Below are 23,394 nucleotides of genomic sequence, written 5' to 3' on the forward strand. Positions count from 1 at the left end.
AGTGTGTTAGTACAAAAGAGAATAAAAAATTGGAAAGAAAAGCTGGCATAAGTTTTAGAAATACATATTTATTTCATTTAGCTAAACAAAAAAATAATGACCACGTTTCAGAAAATAAAAGTAAATTTTATTCGGTGATACTAAATTCAGATTGGATTTAAACAATACCGCATAAAAACGTAAAAATGAAGGGATAGGTGTACTGACAAATGACTCTTTTATCTTGTTTTTGCTATAAATAATGATACCCCTTGTTCTAATTTTTTAAAATGATATATTTAAATAGCAATTACATAAAGGTCCGTAATCTGGTTATTTAGCGCTAGATTTACGTACAATAGCTGTAAGTAATTTATTATTTCGACTCGTTATTTTAAAGGCAACGTCAAAATGCGGCATTTTCATTTGTATATTTATATTGAATGAATCTTCATAAAATTTTGATAATTAAAAATTACATAAACCATTCTTGTACATTAATTAGTTGTACAATACATGTTGAAATAATAACCTGACTTTTTTAGAAGTACAATTATTCATCTATTGAGAAAATTTGTGTCATGGTAGCTATTTGATGAATGTATCAAGTGTGAATAATTTTACACAGTTTATTCGTATGTTATCCTGAATTAATGATAAAATTAACAAATTGTGTGTCTCAAATTCTAAATGAAGGTACCGATGTAGATACATTGTTTTCATTCGTATAATTGACGTTTAAATGACTAACGTTTCATTGTACTTGTAATTTAAATACATATCTTAACTATGAGGAAAAATGTAAGAAATGAAGAAATAATTTTCTGAATTTAAAGACTTTATGAGAGCTTTTATTAACGTCATATATGATTGCAAAATGCCATTACCAACATGCAATTTATATGAGTTACGAATTTAATAAACGTAATTTAATATGAAAGTAATAAGTGTTACATATCTTTTAATACGCAAATAAACAAATGTAACGATAATTAATACCATTTCTTTCAATTTCATTATTGAAGTGATTTCACACTGTTCCATCGCTATTCATGAAATACAGTCACCATTATTCAAATCCTTACACGTCGTTGTAACAAATAATCAAAAAGATACAGTGATACATGTTTTAATTTATTTTCTTCAGAAGGATAGTGGACGAAAGATACGATTCTTCTGCACGAGTGGGTGTAGGGACTCTGAAACAGCGGACAAGATTTCGTTTATCAAGTAGATATATTTCACGAAGGCTATGTATAGTACGCACAGAGACAGGGATGATGAAAGCGAGAGGAGAGGATCGGAGAGCTTGTATACCTGGGCCGTATGCGAAGTCCCGAGCACAATATGACCTGGCCGTGTCCTCCGTGCTCGGCTAGGTAGCCGCAGATCACAGAGGTCGACCCTGACACTATGGGGTGTTCCTGTATAGGAGATTCCAGATAATGCAGCCGAGCATTCTCACACCTTATACGTTTCACTCTGGCTTGTTAAATCAATTGTTGATCTGCAAAGTCATTTTCTGTCGAGCAGGCAAATTAGTTTGTGACCGCTATTTTTTTTTATTGTATATTTTAAGTTGCGTCAACCCCATTGGATCATTGGCAACTATTTTAATTTATGCAGATGATTGTCTGTGTACATAATTGTGTTGTGTATTCCTTAGTTATAGATAGCTGATTAAATTAAATATACTATTTTGATTTCTTTCAAAAATTTCAAAATATTAGAATATGAGTGAATTATTCGAGTGACTTCTTTAAGTTAATATTTTCTTCTTTCCCTTTGGTATTTAATGCATGATGCGATGATGTGTCCGATTGAGTTCACTGTGTTGCATCGGTTGCACATCTTTAACCCTTTGATCTACAATATCGTGTCAGATTCGTGGCGAAAATTTTCAACTGAACTTAAGAAGTTTAAATGTTATTTACTGTTTAAATGTTATTACCCTTTGGAGTAAACGTAGACGTAGGTTAAGCATAAAAATGTTTTCCTTTTCTAATAAATTATTAACGATGAAATAATTGGATCGATCATAGTCACGAAAGAAATCATAGAGCAAGGGGTTAACTTTAAAGCTACCAGACAGGTCAAAATGAGCTATTCCTAATTCCTTCTTTTACAGTCATTAAGAAGATTCAACTATTTCTCAGAGAATTGTTTAAATAACCTGATTTGATAACCTACGAATTAAAGTATAAACCAATAATAATCTCAATAAATGCGGTCTTGTAATATCTTTAGAAGAATAAAACGAAATCAATTTGACTGCTTGGTGATTCTAATGTTAATAGTCGCTTCATACTTTTAACACTTACGGCCAATGTCTTCGGTTACATTTCAAAAAAACGATCATTTCTTGCTGAACAATTCCTTTAATTCAGATCAAGCAAATGATTGTCCACTCATTCAAAATATTAATATTATCACTCATACTCTTCAATGATTTTTTATATTTCAAAGAAACAACAATTTCTTGTTAAACAGCTTGTTTGGGAAGAAACACTGTTATTATTGTTATTATAAAACTGAAGACTAAAAACTGCAATATGAAGCTGAAAACTTATATACGTTACTAATTGCATTTATATTTCGGCATCATATTACGGAGAGAGGAATTAATTAACCGTTTGCCTTAGAATAACGTCTGAGACTCGTGGTGAACATTTTAAATAGAATTTAGCAAACAGAAATATTACAGATTTTCTTTGAATTCACACTAATTATTCTTCTGTTATTAATTATTATATTTTAGGCCAAACGTAGATGTAGAATATGCATCAAATTTTACTTTTTTATTCAAGAAATTATTACTGACAAAGTTGTTGTATCGACCACAGTCGAAAAATAAATCATAAGCCAAGGGGTTAAACTTGTTAAAATTGTATAATTGAGAGATTAATTGGATTCACAATTTATTATATTTGTTAGTAAAATATATTTTATAAACTGATAGCCGTGCATGTACTGAAAAAAATAACAAACATTTTTAAACGATTGTCTGATATTTTAATATTTATATGAAACATTTAAAAACGATTAATTGAGTCATACTGCCTAATCGTGTAACAAAATGTGTACATATAATAATGATTATTTCATACGTATTTCAGTTTCCCAAGATTTTTCACGAGAATGATATATAGAGAAATGTACATATACACAACGCAAACAAAAAACAAAGTGAATCGAAAGATGTCTGTGTAACATGTTTCGCGGTACGCTATGTAGCAGAGAACTTAATCGGATAAGCTAACCAAGTAAAGGGAAGTAACATTGGCTTTTACACTCGAGATATTCAAGGATATAAATCCTTCCTTGAGAGGAGACTACATGTAGAAACGCGGTACATCAGGTTTAGCTGTATACATAAAAAAAATGTCCAAATACATAAACTTTTTAATTCACTACGAATGGAGGAACACAGTATTGCTATAATATTTTCTGCAATATTATTACTTGCAATTTGGTATACTGCTTTATTTTTGCAAAATATATATTTTGATACACGTGTATTATACTTAAAAATATCCTCGCTGATATAAACGAGTCATTTAATTTTTTTCTAAATAGAAATATGCTTAACGTTGAATTGAATTCTTCCATTGTTTCATATAAAACAAAATGATGAAACTGAAGAAACGAATAAAATAAATTTCATATCGCGTACGAATATAAAAATCTAAAACAATAAACACGCATTAGCATAATTTCTTTTAATTGCTAATTCGTTATTTATTTCTATATAAAGGATGAAGTATGCACGGATTCTTTATGGCATGAGAATTAAACAGCTATTAAAACCAAAACGATACTCAACTTTCCATATGCGATTAACGTTCCGATACGTAACGACGGTGAAATAGTATACTGCAGATGCACCATAAAATATTATTCAGTCGAAATCACCGTCCGACCGAAACAACTCGCCACTGTACCATATAGCAACCCCGCTGTTCTATCTCTTGTGTCTTCACACCACCCGGTGTACACGAAAGACAGAGAGACTCGTCCAATCGTTCGCGCTCTCTGTTCGAGAACAGAGGCAAACTGGTATGGCACAAAAGTGGGGGTCGTGTCTTCCATGATTCACGGTGAGGGATGCAACCTTGACCGGTCAACATTTTCTACTTCGAGTATGCACATTCAGACAAAAGTCAAATAGCTCATGAATTATTTACAACAGTTTCATTATAAATACATACTCATTAAGGGGTTAGAGATCACAATACACTCTTTATTATAAATACTGTTTACTTTATATATTGACGGGCAAGGTTTTTCAAATGTACATGCTCTTTATGTGCACAAAAACAAAAACTATATAAATTTCATGATTGAAGAAACAAACTTTATTATAATACGAGTTGTTATTCTTATTTGTTATGGCTATTAAAAAATAGAATAGCTTAAGAAATTACAGAAAGTGAATGTTAATGAAATATCTTAGGTAATCGTCTTGTATGTTTAATAAACAATATGAAAAAGGTTTGTTTATTCCATAGTATATTCAAATAAATACAAATAACATTGGGCTAATTCTATTATTTCTTATTACTGCGTTTAATAGAATAATTTAAATTTTAATACTTAAATAAGTTAAGTATTCATATTTTCTTCTAAACTAATCTCCTCGTATACTTTAAGCTTTAGTAGATTAAACATGTAGGACAGATTATTGCTATTTAACTATGTGAATTTTTATTTTCAAAATAATAATAGTTGAAAAGCCCAATTTTGTATTTTACTCCTGTCTCTTCTTCTTCATTTTCATGTAAATATTTTAAAATATACTATTTTTATGTGTCATAGTTGATAACCATATTAATTTAATAATGTTGCATAGTTATTTATAAAAATAATAACCGATAATTACCTGTCAATATTTTCTGCCCTTTTCATATACTGTTGTCAGAACTCGATGAGAAATGTCGAGCCACAGGAAAATTCGTTTGTTTATTTCCACAAAAGATTCAGTACGTTGCTTAGTTGACGCATCTGCATCTTATCAAATTCGCGTTTCCAAACATTTACGACGTCCATTAACTATTCGACAATGGATAACGGGGTTTAGAAATATTGATCCACAATCAGTATGCAAGATAAAACCGAGATATATGTATACCGGTTTCTGTCGATGATCCACGGAACAATATCGCTATAAACCCCTACCGCTGAGAGAGACTCGTAAACTCGATGTGGTCGAGTCGAACGTTGACTATATTTTTAATTAAGTTTCCCACGTGCACTTCATTCTAACGGAGAGGTTCCCATCACCAATCAGAATGGAGAAAATAACGTGTAAAACTAGTTTGAACGGTTTTTAAATACATTCTTTTCATTTAATTTATAATTTTTACGGGCACATGTGGTCAGTTTTTATAGTGTACTTAACCCATTAATTTCTAAGCAATTAAATAAAGCGATTATCATATACATGTTTATTACTTATGATAGAGTTCAATACTCATTGATTTTTATTCAAAAATCCTTTCTGTCAGATCATAGAGAGTGCTTGCAATTTTATAACGACAGTGGCGTTACGTAGATATCCTACATACTTAATACATCTGTCAAAAAAACAGAGTAAAAGTACAATCAATGTGGACATCAAATCATATTCATGATATATATTCATGAAATTTACATATAACATACCATGATATCTATAATTATTTAAAGAATAAGTAAACATATGTAAATAAAAAGAACGTCTGTTTACACATCCAAGAAATTTATTGAAAATACATGCTATTTCAAAGATGCTGCTGCTAACATATACTTACACGGTATCCCAGTTACTCTTACAATAACGTGATACCTTCGCTATTTTCTATGCTACGTTAAAGGTCCGAATTGTTTAGTTCAAGGATATACATATTATGGTGCAAATAATTTTTTCCTCAAGAACATTCATAATGTTTTATGTATAATTGTATATTTGTATGATTATGACATAAGAGCTTAGGTTAATACGAAACCATTAACATAAATGTTGTAACTTTCGAATTCCCTTGAGTGCAATTTTTGGGAATTTGGTGAGTAAAATAAATTAACTACAATAGACTGATTCATTAATATTTAAACATCAATTAGGTTAAGATTGCACAGTCTGTAAGACACGAAAAAAATCTATTTAAATTTGTTATTTAAGAACATATTACTGATAGCAAATTATGAATACAGCAATTGTCGTCGATCGTTTTTGGTATTTTTTTGTTTAACTCCAAAAATTTGTAAATTTTATGTGTTCATGGTCACTCGAAGGTAGGGATCAATGTTTTGCTCTTGACCCAAGTTATCATATCATAATAATAAAAGTATGTGTTCATGGATAAAATATAATCTATGACCTTGAAATCTTGCTAAATACGACCTTGAGTTTGAACAGTTGGCACCTTTAATATTTTGTATAGCATCAAAAATGATAAAAATATAACATTGCAAGAGCGTGGTTAGTGGGGTACCCTGTCTATAAGAAATGTTTAGTGCACCATATAAAATCTGACTATAGAAAAAATAAACATTTTTAAAGAAGTTATTACCACCGGAAAAATACAAAAAAAATTTTTATTGAAATGCGCCAAATAAGAAGTGCAACCAAATAAGTGATAATTAAATGTAACATTTTCAAACGTAATCGCATCCTCATTATTGCTTCCACTATCTAGAAAATGAAATAGTGATAAATCAAGGAATGAGAATGGTTGAAGGAACTGTTATAGTGTGGGCTGGAATACATTACAGTAGTAAAAGTAATATTAGGCGTATTTACAATAAAATGAGTAGGAGGGTATATGTACAGATGATTGATGAACCATTAACGAAACACCCACCAAAAAGCTTCAGATTTATGAAAGCTTTATGATTCAAAATCATAATTTATCAAACTTCCCGATCTAAATATTGAAAGTAGGTATGAGATGCTTATACAAGGTGCGCTTATAGGAAACCATGTTACACGAAATATGCATTGTCAGATAAATTTATTGTTGAATAAAAGTATATTTCCGATACATCATTAAATGTGCATTTTATTGTTTTTTTTATAAACGTGTACATTTTTTGTGTCTATTTCGTAACTACTCTATGCATATATAAATAGCAAGTAAGTGCACTTATATACGTTTCTAAACGAAAATTTGAAAAATATGTTAAAATATTGTATTTATTTAAGATAAATAAAAGCGTTATTACGCATACTTGCCGAGATTTTATAAACACAATAAACTGGTGTTTTAAGCAGACAAGTGCTGCATGAATTTCTCAGGCACAGGAGTTCTATTATATTTCAATAAAGAATACCTCGGTACTTATTAGTTTTTGACGGCATATACCTTAACAATATTATCTTAAGCAGAATTTGGTGCTCTTTCGAATGATAACATCAAATATTACATTCTATAAAGCAAAAGCTCAAAGTCACTTTCATATCTTAACAGTAAGGTGAAATGTCAAAAACCTAGTTATTAAACCTTACTCAACGCTTAATGTGGAATATCTTTAGTTTAAGGCATGTTTTTATCGAATAAATAGTTTAAAAGCAAATTTATATGAATATGAATGGAATTCACAACATGAATCTCAATACTGCTAAGACTTTTATCAAACAATCCTATTCCCACACCGATAATGTGCTGCGCAGGGTGTGCACTTAACAACCCGAATAAGAGAATTTTTAAACGGTAGAGTATTCTCTTATTGGCAGTTGTGCCGTGTTAACACTACAATACAAAAGAGAATAGCAGATTACTTTTTGCATAGAACAATGACTCACGATGAGTCACAGCCAGTTCATTTACGCCTCCCTGGAACTTGCTGTACATCTTGTTATCTACCCAATCGTCTTATGACAAATAATATGGTGACAGTGATCATCCATTGTAACGTTATAGTTCCATTGTGTTCCATTGTGGCAGCGCTTTAGAATACCGAGTGCCGCTACTGTGAGCAGTACAGTTATTTTATCGTTTATTCGCCTTTACAATAGATCACCCCGCGATATCATAACCTTCTGTTATTCGTACGTGTACTTTTCTACGCTCCATAGTTTTGTCGCGTAATTCACGTTTCTCTCAGCGATGAACAAATGCGACTACGCATGGAATATTTATCTGTAACAAGGTGTATCTGCAAGATTTACACATGCATAAAATCAACACAATAGAAACGCAGTTGTGTACCGCAGATAAAATATTACATTCTACTTGTAAATATTAAACATGCATTTAATGGTAATTGTTACTAGCAAAATCGTTTAACTTTATTCCGTACTTTTAAGAAACATAAAAAGGTGTTGTTATTTTTTGTAACTTTTAAAAAAAAGATAGTTGAGTATTTTTAATGTAAATTAATTTTGGGTTTAGTTTGTCTTTTAAAATCAAACTAAACTATTAATGATACGTTTATAGTCGTAAAATATCTGTTTAAGCAATCATGAATTCCTTTCAAGGTGACAATTACAAAGTATAAGTGTTTTTTATTTCACAATATATACATACAATATAGATCGAACACATTTTTTAAAACTACCAATAAACAAGAAATGTTACATCTTTATCTTTAATTACAAAAAGTTACAAAAAATTTAAACAGAACATAGCACGAACTGTATAAATAAAGCATAACACTGTATTGTTAGAATACAGTCAGAAAATTGGAACAATTTGCAATACAACACGCTTTTCATTGAAAGAACATACATAGGTCAACACAGAATCTTACAAATCCATCGATTTTTATTGCAAATGAAGCAAAAATATCAGAAATCTTGAAACAAAACATAGAATCGGATAAATATGTTATAGAAGGAAACTCAAAAGTAAAAGTATTTTGCAACCAAAGACATAGTTTTATGGAACGATATTTAACGTCGATAAAGAAAACACAATGAGCATTCATTGTTTTGATAATATTAATGTATTACATTTTTACGTAATTATTGATACTTTTAATAAATATAGTTTATATAATTTTGAAAACTAAAATTATTATTATTATTATAAATGTAATGAAAATAATCACTATACACTAAATAGTGAACATAATCGCTGTTTGTTAAGGCTAATCTATTCATTTTGAAATGTATTTACATTAATTTTTAAAAACCTTATTTCTTTAAGAAAATTATAACAATACTCTGCTTATAAATATTTATGAAATTAAAATTGCTGAATATGTGTACAATCTTGTTCAATTCGTTGCTATGTTATTATTAAATTTAATTTATTATTCGAATATTATTTAATAATGAAATCAATTATTTGGCACATTTAATTAATTATTTATGACTGGTGTATATACTTAATTGTAATATTTTCAAATATATGAATAAGGCAATTCACGATTTCGTACTTCAGAGAATGTCTGTAAAACATAGAACGTCATGGAGGCGTTTGAAATTCTGGTAAATTGTATGCAATAACAGAAAACACGATAATATAAACCAGTCACAATAAGTCATCAATAATAAGTTCCGTCGGAACATACCTAGCTGTAAATCATTTCTATGACAGCTTCGTATGGTAGAATGTGCATGTTGTTTTTAAACTTTCAGACGACCCGCACCTTTACGTAATACAGCTTGCATAATTGTTAGCAGAATATATTCGGCGTTTTGTGTATATACACATCATTTTCTTCTTTTTGCTTTACGTATCGCAAAAAACAAACGATAAGTTTAGATGTTTGGTAGGCTTTCCTTACGAAAGTTATATATACTTACATATACATACATCTATTATAACGTTACTATCGCAGAAACTTTCGTTACTTACCAAATATATATTATATATGAGAATATTTGCAGAATGTTCTAAAATTATTTGTAAAAACAAATTAATATTTGTTACTTGTAAATTGCTAAGAACGAAAAATATTTCCGTTAAAAAATTATTGAATTTTCCTTCTACATCAAAAAGAAGGATTGCAAATTATATTAATAATTAATTGCGTTAATACATGGCAATATAGTTTTATGTTCACAGTACATAATAATAGCCGTTAATGATAAATGGACGTTTAAAGATGTGAATCAAGTTTGTTCTTTTGATAACTGAATTATATTTTTATAGTTTCTGCAATTAGCATCATCCTACAAGTTGTGAAAATTTTCTGCTCAGTTTGATGTGACTGAGAAATAACTATTTATTTATAACTTTTTACTTGATTATAAATAATATCAATATTTTTACGTCATAAAAAATTTTAATGTTATATTAATTATACCTGTTAAGTATTAATATTAATAAATATTAATATAAATATTTGTTACTGTAGTTTAAAAATATACTCACAACACTTTAGTGTTCTAGGGTTACACGTTAAATAAAAAAAGAAAATGCAAAAGAAGTATATGTAACAAGAATATGTAATTCAAACTAAGCCAGATTCCTTACCGCTGCTGTTAAATTTTTCAAATTGGAAGTCCATTTTCTGGAACATTATGAAGATTGTGTAACGTTAAACATATACAACATCATGTATTTTCCAACTGTAAACTCAATAACAATTCGCGCAGCCTGACATTTTCTTTATCGAACCAGTATTCATCGATTAACTTTGTACAAAAATTGTAAATTTCTATAACAAATATAAAATAGCCACTAATTTTAGATAACTGTCTTTTCATAATTGCGCTAGTCTCTTTAAGTTTTTATATTTATTATTTCGATTACATCTATTAACATTATTTATATTCCACTATTTCATCAATCGAACGTCATATTACAAATTCAATCAAAACTGTATTTTAAAAAATGCAGTCAAGATAGTGAAAAATATCTAACTGTTTTATGATTCTACTTGTAATATTAGGTAGAATATGTGATAAATATCGTGAATACAAATTAATTATATCGCATTGTCTTAATACGCTTTTGCAAAATTTGATTTATAGGAAATAGTAGAAAAGTTCGATAGAGTTTTAATACACGTTCTGAACGTCATGGAATTATAAAATATTGAAATAAATAAACGAAATCTGAATTTGAATTTTGCTTATTTATTACATAAAAGTGTTCTGAAAATATTTTCTAAGAAATAGAATAGGGACACTCTAAATCATAAAAGGTTTAGGTGTGCTGTTTCCGGCTGCATTTCAATATGGTGCGATCTTTCCGAACACCTGACAGACAGCTGTGCTTTTCACGGTTTCGTCACGGTCCTTGGTCATATAACAATGTACAGGGCGTTTCTAAAGGTCATGTGATGACTACCACAACGTGATTCTACCCCTTCGATTTCATATTAACGGATACGAGGAAGTGACCGAAAAATTCAGTGTGACCTTGGAAGAAAGGAGTTAAAATTTTGTATCACTGCATTGTATTCTATTCGTCGCGAAAATAAATAGTCGGAAACAGATCATAGGTTGGAAATAATTTGTTTGCTTGCAAATTGCTATTCGAATTTGTATGAAATGGTAAAGAATCGTAATATCCAATGTCTTTTTCTAGTACACGAATATAAATTAACTAGTTAACTGCGTTTGACAAGTATACGTGTCACTTTAAAACTTGAAATGATACTAAAGTTTTCAACGACGAATTCTTTATTTTTTCAGATAAACGTGTAATTCTTCTTCGTTTTGCTTTAGTTTTTTATTAAAATATACGCTAGGTACATTCTAGGTACATTCAACAGAAATGACAAGTTGTAACGCAATTTGTTCGCGAATCTGAATGGATAACTCGTTCGATGAAAAAGTCGTTTACATTTATGTACAGAACAAAGTTGTGAACAATGTTGTAACAGAAAAGGAGATTAGATATCGCGGTCCTTTACTCTCCAATACGAACATTAATAGCAATTTACAAGCAAATGAATCATTTTCAACTCGTGGTTCCTTTCAGACTATCTACCTCTGGAACGAATACCGTCCGTTGTATCAGAGTTGCCACGCGAGATAGCATAGTGGCAAGAGGGGTTGCTCGCTATACGCTGTGTTCATAGTTTTGATTGCTTACATGTAATCATACTGACGCATAGCAAATTAGTATTCAAAATGAGGTGAGCGAAGATGAAAACTGACCAATAAGACGCGCATTTTAGATTCCTGCCAACTTTCGTGCAACGATACAATACGATACAGCGATAAAAAATTGTAACCCCTTTTTACAAAGTTACAGTGAATTTTTCTTTTCATTTTCAACGAAACAAATTCTTTGTTTTCAAGTTGAAAATGAATTTTGAGTCACTTTCTTACATCCTTTTTCATCAAATTGCACGTGTTAATTCTAAAATACTTGATACGAAGAATGAACTGCATAATTATTTAAGTTCTTGGAGTGAAGAATATATAGCAAATACTTTCGACGATGTATTAATTAATTTGCTGAAGGATTGTTCTTAACATCTTGTTTCCTAATACTTTGACTATCATCTAAACACTCATCAAAACTCCTATGCAATCGAAACAGTTCTAATAAAGCAGAAACTAAAATATCAAGTTTCGTCATAACGATTGCTCTATGATCTTCCTTATATCTCATACATCTAAGAAAATCCGGTTCGTTGAATACGGCACCAAAAAGATTAAAGTTACAGTTTATGTGAAAAATGGTGTCATCCAAATTCGCATGATGCGGTAGTCAAAGTGGTGAAGACTCACTCCTTCATTCACTAAAAAAGGTGAGGACGATTTCTAGAAACATTCAATGTATCACAAATTTTCCTATTCGTCAATTTAAGTCGACTAATTTTGTCATTGGTCGGTTTGAAAAAGGAATTTTCTGATTGGTTCATGAATCTAACGCAACCTGATAATAAACATAAAGTTACAACTGCAAAAAATAAATAAATAAATCTCGATCAACACAGGAATGTATAGAAGTTTGGAAAAAGTTGTAGATAGACTGTGATACTTTGTATTATATTGTTGGATGATCAATCCACGTTATCTGCAAGACCGCGTTGCTCTAATGATTCAATGTTTTCGTGCATCTTCAGCAGAGTCACATCCAAACCCTGAATCACAACAGTCAGAGTTCATCTCTTGGCGTGGTCATCCTCGCCCTTTCCCTTCCATAGTTTAGTACATAAGTAGCCAAATTTCAAGTAGCAAGGACATTCAAATTCTAAACTCAGTATAGCCCTGCTCTCACGTTAGCCAATGCGACTTTAGGTTTAAAAGTGCACAAGGGCAGGAGGACTCTTCACCCATGATGCTCGAGCCGCCTCGGCTTTCAATGCATAGTCATTATTGGCGCACGGCAATAACAAAGGACGGAAGCGAGACCGAATGACGATAGCGTGAGGCGGAACTATAGAGAATTTTGTTTTCTATCGTTATGTCTCACTTCGTTGCATTCAGTCTTGTTTCCGTCCTTTGTTATTAGTGCGTGCCAATAATGACCATGCCTCGAGGCGGCCCGAGCATCATGAGTGGAAGAGTCTGCTTGCCACTAAACATTTTTAGCTTGTTGGATGAAGGAGCTAACGTGAAAGCAGGACTATACCGAAACTCTATCGAACTCGCTACTCAGCAAACCTTGTACTGTACGTTACTCACGGTAGCCAAGCCGACCTGTTACTTAAAAGTGAAGAGGGGTAAGGAGAGACGACCATTCGGGGCACTTGGCCTGATAGTAATGGCGAAATTAGTGTCGGCACGTCGTTGTTACTGGCCGAGCCGCGAGTTGAGGTGGGGCGTGCGGCCAAGTCCCCTTGCTCCTTTTCACTTTTGAGCCACAGGCCAGCTTGACTAACGTGTATAACGTACAGTACTGACATCGTCTTCGTTAATAATAATATATTGTACTTACTCGTGCGACTTCGACATTAAAATATATTTATATATTAGTATATTTCAGCTTGTCGATATTTTCACCCGATATACTACAGTGTTATAAATTTCTTTACTTCTCAATTTTAGGAACTTCGCGCAATGGATTCTAATAAGGAATATTCTGGAGGTCGCTCTTACATTGTTCATGCTTGAGTCTCTAGTAGAAGATGAATCGCAAGGTAGAATCATGCTGTAGTGGTTGTAACATATCGTTTAGAAATACCCTGTACAACGTACTTCCAAGTATCCTCTGAGTCACATATGATATATCTTATATCATATATCCAGTTGAGCATACACTCGTAAAAGTTCAATTCGGTAATCTTACTTTATGGGGGTCGAAATTCACGTGCTGATTAAATACGTAATGAATTTTAAACTCGTGATAGCCATTAATAAAATAGCTGTATTTCATAAATAAAAGATCGTTTAAAATTATTCATTCGTTAGATATTGTATTAGCAAATTATCATCGTAAATCTTCTAAAGTATAAAAAGTACTTAAAAATTTTATTACTTAATATTGAAATTACCTGTTCCTTATCATTGATCATACTGTAAATGCATTTTACGACAATTAATTTCTAAAATGAATGATAATAAAGTAATTCATCTGTATATGTATATATGAGAAAAAAAGTATCGGTTTTAGATTTACCAGAAACATGATTAAACATACCTATATGTTTAAATAAAATGATGTTAAGGAAATTTCTGTTTTCATATTTATATTTAGATAGATGTGTAACACTTACAAAGATTGTGCACAGAGAGAAATATGTTTTTTATAAAAGTATAACCTCTTATCCACTTTTTTAAACTTTTTTATTTCGTTAGTTAATAATCGTATAAAATAATGTATCTTAAATTTAGAAATAGCATTCACGATATTCAATTGTCTTTTCCTAAGAGATCGTTACATACTTATGCTACTAATAAATGAGTCACTCAACGTGAACGTAATTACATACGTTGTCAACGCGTATAACTTTCTTATTACAGCGATTGTTAGGCTGCTCGGTATTATATCTATTTCCTAAGAATACTTGACAGTTTATTACCAATAGGTCAAGGTTGGCACAGTCTAGAATCGTACCTTAACTTATCAATATTTTATAAGAGTATTAGCGAAATAGATTATTAACGTCACAAACTGACAAATAAAAAGAGAAACGATGTATTGTTTTTTTAGCTATATATTAACACCCAAACTGTGGAAAACAAACGTTATGGAGTACATTATGAAAGAGGGGGTATTAACAAACATTAATGGGCAAAATTTAGTGACTGAAACGTATCACCATATGATTATCCTATAATCCCACGCATATTTGTTCAATTCTGTATATGCTAAATACTTATATATCCTGATTATACGATATCGTAAACCTGAATAATTTAAGCAGATGCACATACTCCTCTGCATAAGACCAAACATATGTAAATCTACAGGTACAACCGCATACAATAATATCTATCAAATGAAAACAATATTTGTCGCAAGTTAAAACTTCTACGTGTTCCTCTGAACTAATTGTACCTTACTTAATCTTCTCTGTTTCTCACTGAACGTTTCATATTGAATATAGTAAATACAAATATTTACATTCATATTCACATTCACGTGGATTGAAGGAAAACATTATTTCTTGCGTATGAATATTTAATCTTTGTAGCATTGTAAGTCCATTATGGTCTTGAAATAAACAGTATAATATAAACTCTCGCGTGAGAGAACTGTGTATCTTATTTAAATGAAATAAATGAATAATTCTAATATATATCTTAATATATTATAAAACTTTATGAACACGTGGTCGAAATATTTCGAACATAGCTTATATTTCTTGTTACAATACATATATTATTTGATTTGCTACTTTAGAAATTATTAATATAAACTCCATTGCTTTCAGAAACTGTTAGTAATAAAGTAAATTTATAAGGTAGAATTACTTAAGTAAAAAGCTTTATATTCATTTTCATTCTAATAGCTAAGTTATCTAATAGCTTCATTCTTGTTATAATTCTTTGTAATATAACTATTTCATACGATGAATTTTCCATAGCGAAAGAATTTAGATTACAGCTTATCAATTGCAATACAAAAGAGCAAATGCTTTTATGCGTTCCACTGATAAAATTCCTACTATATGTTATAAAGTAAGCAAGAAAAGTAGCATAAAAATTTTATGTACATTTTATGTACCTATCTGATTTTACGTGGGAACTTTAGCGCAACAGCTGCTAAGCGCTCAATCGAGTCGCCGACTTACTTTGACCGTTTCGTCAACTTTTCTGTATCGAACCTTCAACACGATGCTTTAAAATATTTTTATAGAGAATGAAGAAAACATGATTTTTTAAATATTCGAATGTTTATACTCTTTTCAACTTCATTATTTCTAAAGAAAGAAAGCCTATAGCATTATAATGGTCAAATAATGTTCAGAATCAAAATACTAATGATCTAAAAGAGCGCACTGACCTTGACTGAAATGGCAGTGATAAAACACGTTATTTAACGTGACTAACTCTTAATTATATAACCAATAAATCCGAATGAAATAAATTTTATACATTTCATTGTTAAAAAGATAGACTTCTGCTTGATCCTTACATTCCAATGTCCTCTTTAGAATAAATTACTATCCACAGGCGCACTTGTCCCTTCAGTTCGTTGAAGACGTGAAAAGGTATTTTCTGTGGACAATACTTGAAACTACTGCACAATAAAACATATACCCACACAAAAATCGCAGCATTCAAATTGCTCCGAAATAAGTATATACCGATGAACATCGTATTAACCCCTTACCCTATGATTTCTTTCTGAACTGTGCTCAATCTAATTACATTGTTATTAATAATTCATTGAAAATACGAGGAAATTACAGTCTTATTCTATGTCAATGTGTACTCTAAGGTACAATCATTGATAAGAGAGGAATAATATGTAATTTGCATTCAAACAAATCGAATAATATTTGTGTTTGTTAAATTCTATTTGGAATTTTTACCGCGAGTCTGACAATTCTAGGGCAAGGGGTATTTTTAGCTTATATGGTCATGTAATCACCAACCTTAAATTACTAAATCAAGTGAACAAGTTTTTTAGCTGTACACCTGTCAATAACCCTTGTGTTACAGCCTTTGATCGAGGAAATAACAAAGATTACAATTAGTTTCAGCATCCCTATTAAGCAATAAGTAATTACTTCAAAATTTTACACGAATTGTAAAAAAATGTAGAAGATACGACACGGTAGTGTATATTCAACATGACTTAACAGATACAAATATTACTCAATTCATTCTTCTGTAATCAATTATTACACTTAACAGCGAACATAGACATAAAATATGCCTACAATTTTTCTCCTTTTCCAATAAATTATGTTCTAATTCCAATAAAGTAGTCGTATCAATTAGAATTGAGAAAGAAATCATAGGACAAGGGGTTAATAAGTCAGAGAACAAGCGCGGTTATCGATATATTGAGTCGAGAGTTCCCACGTCTTTAAGATATTTTATCATTAAATTATCAGTATGCTAGTCTATCGGAAAAGCGTTTCTCTCACCTCGTGAAACCTCTGCGGTTCATTCTCGTCGCCGGGACCTGATAGTATGTGTATAAGTATCGCAATGGGCGGAGGAATGAACTTTCTCGCACATAACTTATGCCGATCAACCGCCAATGTCGACAGTTACTTATTACATGTACTACTATTACATACTCGTATCGTTGTTCAGTCAAGAGCGGCATGCTAGTCTAGTCGCGAGACTAAAGCCGCCCCGGCGCCTCTTGAACGCCTCTGCAAACAATTCGTGATTGTCTCCAGCTAAAATGAAATGTTCGATTGTAAGACATTTGAATGTTTTATAACTTAATTAGTAACTTTAACCGTAAACCACTTGTTTAGGTAACCGCGTGAAGTAAAACATTGGAGATTGTGAAAATGTCAATAAAAAATGTTTCGCATTTTTAGCTAATTTCTTCTTCATTTATTTTTCTGTAGATCGCAATAATAAAATTGTTTACAGAACAGTTTCAAGTGATGATTATAAGTCAAAGTACGATTGATATGCATTTCCGAATTCGTGACTTAATAAATTAGATATCACTTGTCGAAAATAGTAATGACTTATTCAGAAATTGCTTAACATATAGCAAATATAATGTTTTTGCAATATAACTTTCAAAACCACTTCTGTTCGATTCATTTTCCTTCTTTTTTTCATTTGGATATGGTGTAGGATTAGTTTATTTCATAAATTAGCAATTTATTATCTTACCCTGAAGTTTTATATAGTTTTTAATTCGATTAAACTATAGATTGAACCATATATTTTCTCATAGGTTATATGCTTCCTCAACTTTCAAAAGTAAAGCCTCATGTCTGTTACACTGAAATGTTAATAAATGTTTGTACTTTCAACTATTAAATGACTAATATCAACAAACAAATTTAAATTACTTGCGTTACTGTACCTACTTTCGAACATTTTTAAAATTACATTTCTTTGTTGCGTATATAGTAGGTGAGACTTGCCAATATAATAGAAACAATCTACTACATAAGTCATTTATATTTGTGTATACAAATACCAAAGTTAAACTTCCCTTTGTTTGTTGCTCTTTGTTGCTTTCTACCGTAAGATTATGAGTGTCATTAATTTCAGTTAATTGTAAATAATTGGTAGATTGGCAGTATTTATATATGATATTTAATAAAGATATGTCTAATTAAAGTAACTCAGTAAAAAGAATTTACAAGAATTGTTTGTCATATGCGTAGAAAATTTAGAAGTCCGATAAACTTCATCTTAAATATGGCAAAAATGAAACGTCATCACAGAAAAATTTATTAAAATATAAATTCACAATTTAGCAGAATACTAGTTTTTGTAGCATACAAATGATACTTTTGAAGTTAAAAACAAAAGAAACAACAATGATGAATCTGTCAAAAATGCCTTCTAAAATAAACTGTTTAATTGTAATGGTACCACTTCAGTAACTTGTTACACAATTCTGTTTTAGTATATGTAGCTGTAAGAAGAATGGTCAAGTCGGACAGGGTAATATCATGTATAAATAGTAAACTACAGTTATATTCCTCTCAACGAATTTTAAAATAACTAGATACAACTTAAAATCCTCATACATTATATGATTTATCATATGTCAAGTTCTACAACTTTGTTTGTTGGAACTACTTACACTATAACCGTAACGTATGTGAGACTGTCAAACTATTTATCATGCGAGGTGATTACGAATAATGGTAGTAAGTTCGAAGATAGATAAATTGAAACGTATGTTGCCACTCAGCAATCACTTTGGACGATTTTCTCTACGATTTTAGTGTCTAAGGTTTAAACCTTCTTACAATGACGTGTGCTACATATCGACGGGATTCGTTATATGATAAATTGCCGATCAGTTCGTCCAGTTAATGTGTTAGTTGAAAAATATATGTTAATACATTGCTAAAATTAATGTATGAGTGTTTTGTCCATTTATTTAAAAGCTCCATTCTTCAATTTTGTCATTACAACTGCTGTCAAACACAGCGCATTAGGGTTTTATTAAGATAATTACAATCAACATTTCACCAGCTAAGTATCTTCGTATAACATTTTCCAAAATTATTTTCAGATTCAATGTTTCAATATTTGTAACAATGGAAACATCATTTCTGACTGAGTTGGCCTATTTTTAGAATAAATTAATACGTATAAACATTGTATCTTAAATGTAATGTAAAATATATTATGCACAACTTTATCCATTTGAAATCTTAAAATCGCATTTTTCCGTTCGATAATATTTTAATCAACTTCGTATATTAATTCTATGAACTAATTTTATTTTTTTATATCTTTTTTCTTCTTTTTGAAGTAAGATTATGGAAATAAAAACGGGTTTGATAATATCTTATAACAATCCCACATTATAACAGCTTTGATATATGTGACACTGCAAGACATTTATATTCCATTCCAGCAATTTCTTTTTATGTATTAACTTTTATCATTTTGTTGTTTAATTTTCTATAACATTTAAATCAAATTTATTGGTCACTTTGTTGTTATAATACGTCTAAGTCTTAAATAATTTTTTACTTTTTTGACAAATAAAGGAAGTTATAAGTATAAGAATTTAAAGTAATTTATAAGTTTATAATACATAAACTCTTTAGAATCTTGTAATTTGTTTCTTATAACTGCAAGTAGAAAATTCTGTAAGGACTGAATATACATTTTTTAATCATTATAATGTGAATGGAAAAATTCAATTAATTCTTTCTGGTTTGTATTATATATTAAGTATTCTAACATAACATTTCGTAAGGTCTTTTATGTGCATTCATAATACATTAAAAAAAAGTAACATACATTTTAATTTAATATCGTAAAAACCATCTTTTGTAATTTGTTTTATGAAATCTAATTAAGTTTATTTAACAAACCGTTTGTTACGTTGTCATAAATAAATGCTATTCTACAATGTTTTGAAGTGAAATCTTTTTATTTAAAAAAGGAGTTTAAATAAAAAATATAGTCAATGTTCATGAAATACATTTTTCCGAGTGCTTCTTTATATTATGTAAAATAGTTATTTAAAGTCCTTTATTAGTAAGTTATTCTTTATCTATAAAAAAAACTTAAGAGAAAAAGTGCTTTCGGAAAATCCTAGACTTTCATCACCAAAATGAATCCCTGAAGTGTGAAGTACAGTAGTCCAAAGAATTCGGAGATATCTTGGTTATAATTTTTGGAAAATTGTTAGAGTTTGCACTTGAATAGAAAATTATTTTTTCAACTTGTATAAAGTTATATCTGTTGGTCTGTATAACAGTTATTCTGGTGCAGCTGTCACGTCAAAAAGTCCTATTTGTTCTCATCTATGACGCTGTTTTGCCTCTGAACTGCTCCGTTGGGTGCAGAAATCAGCTTTCTTAATCTAGGGTGCGTCTTCCCTCGCCGCATATGGATTGGCATTTCGACCGGTGTGCACGCGTATGGCTTCTAATATCTTTAATATAAAGACCGTGTTTCCATTAAAGATGCACCCGGTTAATTCCACCATAATCAAGCAGCGATGTAATTCTTTCCAGTCACAAACGAGCTGATCGAAGATTTCGTTATTAGGTTATGCACCTTTCCAATAAATTTTCGTTATTACGTTCTTCGTAAATATATAAATTTAATTGAGTTCAACACATCTTTGGGAAAGTATTTAGAATTACACTGTAAACAAGCAAATACGCTGTTTTTCGAATCGCACTGTCAGTAACCATGAATTAACCATTTGCGGTGTATGTCTGCTCTTATATCTTTCTTTCGATCGTGTAAAACCTGATATGCATGCAAAATAAAAATCTACTATTGTGTTAAATTGAAGTGAAGTTGAAAAAAAACTAATAAATTTTATATACTATTAAATTCTTTCTGATAAGTAATCTAATCTGAACTAAAATTAATTCTGACCAGTACGATACCTGCCTATAAAATACGATTCGAAGGGTTAACTTTGGATAAATATTTATGGATATCATACTTCCTTATGGATGTTCGTTTGTTAACCGTAGTGATAATATATCACGCGCTGCTTATCTTCTTACATAAAGTTATATCTCTTGGTCTGTATAATAGTTGTTCTGGTGCAGCTATAATGTCTTTGATAACGTTTTCATATAGCCAAACCATGTACAAATAGCTTCTTCGTTGATCAAGTTACACTGTCCTTGACATTTTCTATTTTATTCGCTCATATACAAATTCCTATACTTCTATTGGCATGCCTTTATTTTAGTAATAAGGAATCCTGCAACAAGGTTAAAACTAAAGAAATTTGACATCTGTGTCATTGAATTGGTGAAGTAACTCACTGCTAATAGCAAACCGGTCGGGTGTTATCATTCTGGGCTTAGCATTAAACCTCAAATTACCGTAACGTGAAAAGCAAAACATAAAACCAGAACGTGATCTCATTTCTAAAGCTTGTAGAAGAAGGATCGTGAGAACCTACTACTGAACTGGTATTTAAACCTGAATTCTTCGCTTGTCGTGCGACTATATTAACTAATTATAATAATCAAGGCTTGGAGTCCGAGAAATAATTAAGATAACTGTATTTTACACCAATTTCAATTAATTATGTATTTTACAACCTTAAATCGAAGAGAAAAATTAAATCATATTGAATGATACAAAAAATTTTGTACCCAGGCAAACAACATGTAAATAAGCGCGTGCAATGAAATGAAAGTTGAATTAGTGCTGCAATCGGTTCCGTATTATAAGACCGACTCAGACTTCCTCGACGATGTTTGCATGGACGCTATTTCACCGGCATATGTTTTCACCGAGAATCCGTATTCACTGACATTCTATTCTTATTAACATATGCTTCCTTAAACATACGTTTCTTACAGACACATTGATCACACATTATATTCCTCGACAAATTATCTTTTACGGTACATCATTCAAATGTATGATATATTTTACTATCATATATGTCCAATTGTGTATAATTTCTTAATATAAGTGAATATAAATCAAGTTTCATATACTTATAATAATTCAATATTCATATAGGTGCATACATTCACAGACATGTGTAGTTTCCTTATATTATGAACGTATATATTATTATTAGGGGATAAGCCATTTCACAATACATGATTCAAAATAATTTGGCAAAGAATGTAATGGGTATTCACTCTATGAATAAGAAAAGTATGTCTATGGAAACGTATGTCGGTGATTACAGATAATAGGTGAAAGTACGCCAATGAAATTGCGTTGATATAAACATTTTCAAGGCAATGTTGGTTTTATAATATGAACTCAAGATTAATATTTAAATTCAAACATTCTGAACAAACTGATATTTTTATGTTTTACGTAATCAGAACAAATGTAAATTATTCTAAAGTATTTGCTAATTACAATGTCTGTTATTAATATGCAACAGAATACAAATGCAAGTAGTAGCATTACATTTATGTAAAATGTATGTTATAAATCTTAAATATGTGTTATATATTATATTATACATTTTGTTATAAATTAATAAAGAAAAAGGGGGTGTTTATTAATAAGAAATATATAACACGTACTTCAAGTACTAACAAATACTTTATGTACTTTCTATTTTTTTATAAGATGGTAAAGTATTTTAAATCATTGTTAACTTGCTATGTATTTAAAATAATTTTAATATTAGTATATGTTTATTTAAACGTCAGAATTTCTAAATTAAGTGAACACTTTCCAAGTGGGTTCCGTGGTGTAGCGGTTATCACGTCTGCTTTACACGCAGAAGGTCGCCAGTTCGATCCCGGCCGGAACCATATTTTTTTCACTTAACTGTGATATATTTTACTTACATCCCAGAGACTAATGAAATTTAAAATTCACCTATTTCCTGATTTACGTGGTACTGTATTTACACGATTTCACTTTTACATGGTTTTCAAAATAACAGGTTTTTAAAAAGTATTAAAAATAAACATTTTTGCTACGTCCATATTTCTATAGTAAATTTTTTATTCCATTCGATTGGTGACACTGGCATTAAATCTGAATAAAGGAATTCTCCTTTTTGTATA

General features: G+C 30.4%; 1 protein-coding gene and 1 non-coding gene across 2 annotated transcripts in view; both read left to right on the top strand.

Moving 5' to 3' along the window:
- The window catches only part of sprt (PDZ domain-containing protein sprite), a 133,553-nt gene that overhangs the window by 39,590 nt on the left and 70,569 nt on the right, over positions 1-23,394 (top strand). The gene's annotated exons all lie outside the window — the stretch shown is intronic.
- Positions 23,064-23,136, top strand: TRNAV-UAC (transfer RNA valine (anticodon UAC)). Its single transcript has one exon. It is a non-coding gene; the product is annotated as a tRNA-Val (tRNA).

The sequence above is a fragment of the Nomia melanderi genome, chromosome 11 (assembly GCF_051020985.1).
Source record: "Nomia melanderi isolate GNS246 chromosome 11, iyNomMela1, whole genome shotgun sequence".
Taxonomy (NCBI): domain Eukaryota; kingdom Metazoa; phylum Arthropoda; class Insecta; order Hymenoptera; family Halictidae; genus Nomia; species Nomia melanderi.